This window comes from Podarcis bocagei (genome assembly GCF_964188305.1).
Source record: "Podarcis bocagei genome assembly, chromosome: 2".
NCBI lineage: Eukaryota > Metazoa > Chordata > Lepidosauria > Squamata > Lacertidae > Podarcis > Podarcis bocagei.
In genome coordinates this window covers 77,750,144-77,756,630 of record NC_138126.1, presented here as the reverse complement: position 1 = coordinate 77,756,630, position 6,487 = coordinate 77,750,144, and positions in this window count along the sequence as shown.

Here is a 6,487-nt window from a genome sequence, read left to right as displayed (position 1 = left end):
GTGTCATTTTAGCAATATATAAGAAGGATTTAAACCACAATCTGGTGTGATCTCACTGAAGCCAACGAGACTGTCCTGGAGAAAGCTTGTGAGAGAAAGAATCTGATTTATAACATACACACACCTGTCCAACAACAACTTTGCTTCCATAGTCACCTGTAATTAATAAATAATACAACAAAACGCCCCAGATAAGCTGAGAACAGCTATGGAAGCAGAAAGACACCTCATTGTAAATCCATACAATGAACTTTGATATTTTTGACATAAAAGCTTAAACTGAAGACTATCTTACTTGTACTTGTACAACATCGGGTGAAATAAAGTGTGTATCCCAATGAAAAAGAGTTACAGAGTTCAGTATAAATAAACATAGTGGATCTGGCATGCTCTATAAGCAAGGCAGAAACACGGATGAGCTTGAGCTTTGCAAGCCATAATAATAATGAATAATATGCTCACTAAGGGTGAAATTTGTATCACCTGAACAGGGCTGGGGTAAACTGACTTTGTAGAAATGAAAATGAGAAAGAAAGGAGCTGGTAAGGTAAAACCAACTTTTGATCCATTGCCAATGTATAAGGCAGCTATGCTTTCTTCAATATTTCATGTCGTCTCTTCCTAAAAAATTCAGTAGGAGAAACATGAAACATAGCCCTTTTTTCCTTGGGGGCACATCTGAATGTGTTCTCATGTACCATTCCTAATCATATGTTGAAGCTTGAATAGATGAAAGTAATAATCTTTTCCAACACATGGGAACGCATAAGTAGGAAAAAGATATATATGTTTCCATGTTAGGAGCAGTGCAATGCTTTTTCTTTGCACGATCACTTTCAGTTTGAGAAAGATGCTTATCCATAGATGACTCCAAGCACCAAGCGACTCACAGTCCTTTGTAGCTTACAAAAATCCAGAGATCTGTTTGGGTCACATCTTTGTGTTGTAACTGCACCTAGGGGTTCGATACCAACAGACAAGGGAATCTAAGAATTCAAAGACTTAGAGCGAGATTGCAGGAAGCCACATGCAAAAGAGAATCACATATTCAAGTCATTACCTGATAGAGCTATAACAATGATTTGACAAAACAGATTCATTGGAATAAACTGGTAAGCTTAAACGGTTGATATACAATGACTTTCTTTGATGATGAACCACAAAATAAAATGGCACTTGATAGACTTCAGTGGTTATGTTCACAAGGCATACTCAGAAATGATGAGTCTAAGTATCCAGCAGATCATACCTGCACAGTTTTTGGACTATTGGCCAGGAGATAAATAAAGCTGTTGGTTTTCCTCTCAGTTTCAGTGGGTTCATAAGCACCTCGCAGGCCAAAAGCTGATAGAGCTTATTCAGCCTGGAGGGTCACATCTTTTAAACCCTGGGTAGATACTATATGGGACGTGGGTGGCGCTGTGGTCTAAACCACTGAGCCTAGGGCTTGCCAGTCAGAAGGTTGGTGGTTCGAATCCCCGCAACAGGGTGAGCTCACGTTGCTCAGTCCCAGCTCCTGCCAACCTAGCAGTTCGAAAGCACATCAAAGTGCAAGTAGATAAATAGGTACCGTATTTTGCGCCCCATAAGACGCTCCGGCCCATAAGACGCACCTAGTTTTTTGGGGGGGAAATAAAGGGAAAAAATTATTTTCCCCCCAGGCGCGGGGCTGGGGCAGCCCGAGCTTCCCCCGACCCCAGCCCCCAAACAGGCAGCTCTCTGCAAGCCGTGGGAGCCCAGCGGTGGTTCCCGCTGCTTGAGGAGAGATCCGCGAAGCCTGCACGTGCTGGGATCAGCGCTTGCAGGCTTCGGGATGCCTGCAACTCTCCCCAAGCAGTGGGAACGTTCCCGCTGCTTGGGGAGAGATCCGCGAAGCCTGCACGTGCTGGGATCAGCGCGGGCAGGCTTCGGGATGCCTGCAACTCTCCCCAAGCAGTGGGAACGTTCCCGCTGCTTGGGGAGAGATCCGCGAAGCCTGCACGTGCTGGGATCAGCGCTTGCAGGCTTCGGGATGCCGGCAACTCTCCCCAAGCAGTGGGAACGTTCCCGCTGCTTGAGGAGAGGTCCGCGAAGCCTGGAGAGCGAGAGGGGTCGGTGCGCACCTACCGCTCTCGCTCTCCAGGCTTCAGCGAAAGCCTGCATTCGCCCCATAAGACGCACCCACATTTCCCCTTCATTTTTGGAGGGGAAAAAGTGCGTCTTATAGGGCGAAAAATACGGTACTGCTCTGGCGGGAAGGTAAACGCCGTTTCCGTGCGCTGCTCTGGTTTCACCAGAAGCAGCTTAGTCATGCTGGCCACATGACCCAGAAAAACTGTCTGCGGACAAATGTTGGCTCCCTTAGCCAGTAAAGTGAGATGAGCGCTACAACCCCAGAGTCGTTTGCTACTTGACTTAACTGTCAGGGGTCCTTTACCTTTTTAGATACTTTTAATATGCCCCCTTTTAATATGCTTTTCATTTTAGAAAGTTTTTTTTAAAAAAGAAAAATGGCCTAAAAATACCAACAGCAAAGCTTTATTACTTCTTAATATGTTTCAAACCTTGGAGGAGCACATCTGTACTTTGCATTTAAAACATCATCATACCACTCTGAACATTCATGGCCTCCCCCGAAGAATAGCTTGTTAAGGGAGCTGAGCGTTGTGAGATCCCTTTTCCCTTTACAAAGTTACAATTCCCAGAGTTCCCTGGAGAGAGAGATTGCTTTTTAAACCACTCAGTTTAACACATAGCAACCATATGGGTGGTGTCCCTTACAAGAGAGTGGGGGGGTCACTTTGTGGTCATACAAATCTGTCTCTAGACTGCTTTTAGAGCATGCAGAATGTTAAGAAGCTGGCTTAAAAAAATAAGATATCTATTTCTTGAAATTGAATTTCCCTCAAATCTTTGCAAATGTTATTTTCATAAATGTTCTCAGATACAGAGTGTGTCAAACTATAGTACTGCAACTCACAATAAAATAACAGTGTTTTAAAATAAATATGGTATATTCAAAAACAGTATTTTGTCTGTAGACAAATTATGTGGATCAAGATAAAGTGCTTTGATACAGTTCTCATAGACTGAAGTGTAAAAAAGCTGAGGTTGCTCTGGTGTATAAATCATGGCAACCCTGAATCTAAAACTCATCCTTCTGACACACAAAGGAAGATTTAAGCATGAGGTAAAACCAAGCGAGACATACTGATCAAAGGATGCCCAGAAACATCCTTCATACAGGGGGGAAAGGAAAGAAATGATGGCCACAAATGTTTTCATAACCCTAGAAAGTTGTATAAGCTCAAATTCTAACAAACCCCTTATATCAAAGTATGATTAAATATCAGACAAGGACAGAGGGCTTCTCAAATACCAATAGCATGGCTCTCCTAAGTTCTCCATAAATTGCAGTGGTGGCGGCAGTGGAAAGGGGCTGTTTCCTTCAGCCTGGCTTTGCAGAAGGGAGAAGCAGTGCAAGGGACTCTGACTTCTGTAAAAGTCCCACTTAGACCATACCAAGGGACATTTCATTGGATGCCAGCATTGGACACTCACCCACTCTTCTGTTGAAAACAGGAGAGATGTGGAAATAGCTTCTCTCTATAAGGGTGATGATCACTGGTGTGAATGCTTTCTTTCCATTTAAGGGAAATGATGGGAGCCATGCTTGCAATTTTTTCTACTCTTTTAGCTGTGAAACCCATTTTGTATTCTGTCAATCTTTCATGGCAACCATTTTGTGATTGGCACCCTCAACACTTTCTCAGGATTCCAAATATTGTCCCCACTGGCCCATAAAGGTTGGCAACTGCTGTTTTTATCATTGTGTTGATGTGAGGAGGAAAACATGAAGGAGCTTAATGCTGCTTTTTCACCTCCTCTGTACACGCTCCTCTTCTCTACAACAAATTGAGCATGCGCTACTTACTCTACCTCCAAACACTCGTGTGTGTGTGTGTGTGTTTGGATTGCTTGCAATATATATACAGTGTGTGGGTATGTATGTATATGTATGTATGTATGCCAGTAAACATAAAAAATGGAGCCAACATCCTGAAATAATCAGGGCTTAGGCAGAAACAGAAATGGAAGCGAGGAAGAAAGTGGAAGTAGGTGGAGTTGAACCACGCCACACAGGAGATGCAAACCCCCCACTTGTTCTTAGTTGCAATTTGCTCTGAATTTTCCCCTCCTTTCCAGATTATTGTCAAGTGAAGAAAATCTGGATTAAGGGAAAGGAAAATGTGATAGCAATGATTCCTGGGGTATGTCAAACAGACATAGGACATTTTAAGGGTGAGACAAGAAATTTCTGATCCACTTTAAAGGAAGGTATGGAAGGGCCCCATGTCCTGCCTTAAACCTTGCAAAACCAATCCCAGTCAGTGTTGACAATCAATAGTCTTGGCCAGGTATCTTCAACTTTTTCAGACCAGAACCCACTTTTAACCCATTTGGGGACCCATTTCTTAAACCTTTACCATATATTTGTGTGGTGTTAGTGCTCCTGTTGTGACCCTCCTTGGATCAGGCTGTGACCCACTAATGGGTCCTAACTCACCAGCTGAATACCAGTGGTCTAGACTTAGCAGAAGGCAACAGCCAATGTTCCTAATCCTATAACACAATTATTGATGTTGATGCTATTTCTGTGGTTGATTTTGGTCTGTTTCATTTTGTATCATTTTTTTTAAATGTATGAAATCTTTATATTCTACCGAACAGTCTCCTTCCTTCCTTTGGTCCCCTCACCCTCCCCACCCACAGGTATTCTGATTTGTAGTCCGTTGAACAGTATTTTCATCTTTGATTTCAACGCTAACAGAATAACAATCCAACAATAATGCAATTCTGAAAATTGATTCCACACACAAAAAGGAATCATTATAAAATGACAGTTCTCTAACAATGCTTCCACTGTAAAGAAAAGCTTTTTGTATTCAATTATGAATATATATATATATATGTAGGTGCAACCAATTTGTTGGCTTCATTTCCTTCAGTCAAAGTAACATAAAATTAATTTTGCTCCAGGGTTCTCGTTGTAGTTAAATTAACTCTTTGAGGGGTTTTTAAGGTAGAAAAATGTAGAAAGGCATTTAAATCCAGCAGGCTTTAAGAAAAGAAAAAAAATCTCTATTAACTTTAATATGAAATTCTTCTTAGGAACTGACAAGCAGTTCATTGATCTATATGTCTCAAGCCACCTGCAGAATTACATTTCTAAATTACTAAATATATCTCTCTAGCAGATAAATTCCTAAAGGCCACGTGTATAGCATGAAGCTTCAATAGATTATAGGAGACAAGAAGACCAACACTAGGAGCCTTGTGGTATCTCCAAAGCCCATGCACTCAACAAAATGCTCCACTGCCAGCAGAAAACTAAGAAATTGTCCTTCCACCTGGAACACAAGGACCAGGAACATCATGGCGCCCTCAGTGGTGTTCCACCTACCTCCCATGAGCTGATACTTCAGCTATGGGAGCAGGTATGGAGGCCAGTGCTCTGTCACTGGTGGTGGCTCACAGGAGGTGTGGGCCAGGGGTCAGGGAAGCTTGGCATGGGTAACCAAAGGAGGGTTGGCTGCACAACTGCACTTGCCAACAGCCCTTCTCACCCCACAGCGGCCATTACATCTACAGCTGAGCAGCTTACCACCACTGCATCAGGCAAGAGCCACCTTCTCACTGCAGGTCCTCAGCAGCAACTCTGAGGCAGTGGCAAGGCAGACCCCTTCTCCAGCAGTAACATCTGAGTTTGAAGAAGACAGAAATGAAGGAGAGCAGTCTGAGAGGAAGAGCAGAAGCTGAGGCAGCCCATGCCACATCACATCACATCACACCATCAGCATCTACCCCGTCAATACTGAAGGAAGCCCTCTTACACCCAACCATTTTTCTTGCAGGAAATCCACTGCTTTGAACCAGGAAGATGTTCCTGTAAATAGTTCTTCTTCTTCAGGCCTCTACCTATTTTCAGTGTCTTACTTGGCATTCATGTTCAATGGGTTAAGCAGTTTTACTAAATATGTATCTGAAGTGATGAATCCACAAGGGGAAAGTGGAGAACAGGTAAAGTACTGGGAGACTGGCGGCGGGCAAATGTCGTCTCCATCTTCAGAAAGAATTAGGGTCCGCGAAGTAAAGGATCTATGCAACTTACTGACTGGAGCAGGTCAATAACTTTCAGTTTGTGAGCAATTTAGAAGATAATGCTATGATTACAAAGAGCCAGCTTGGTTTTCCTTTAAAACAAGGCAGACTAATCTGAGTGAGAGCGCAACAGGAGCTCAATAGATCAAGAGAAAGCTGTGGAAACAGCATATCTTTATTCTAGCAAGCCTTTCTACAGTTGAGTGAATTTCTGGCTGGTTGGTGGAGTCCTCCTCAACTTGGAAGAGAAGTGGCAAGTGGCAAGCAGGGAAATACTGTGGCTTGGAATGTGGATTCCCCACCTCGGCAAGAGGTTGGGCTAAAATGGCCTTTGAGGCTTCAAACG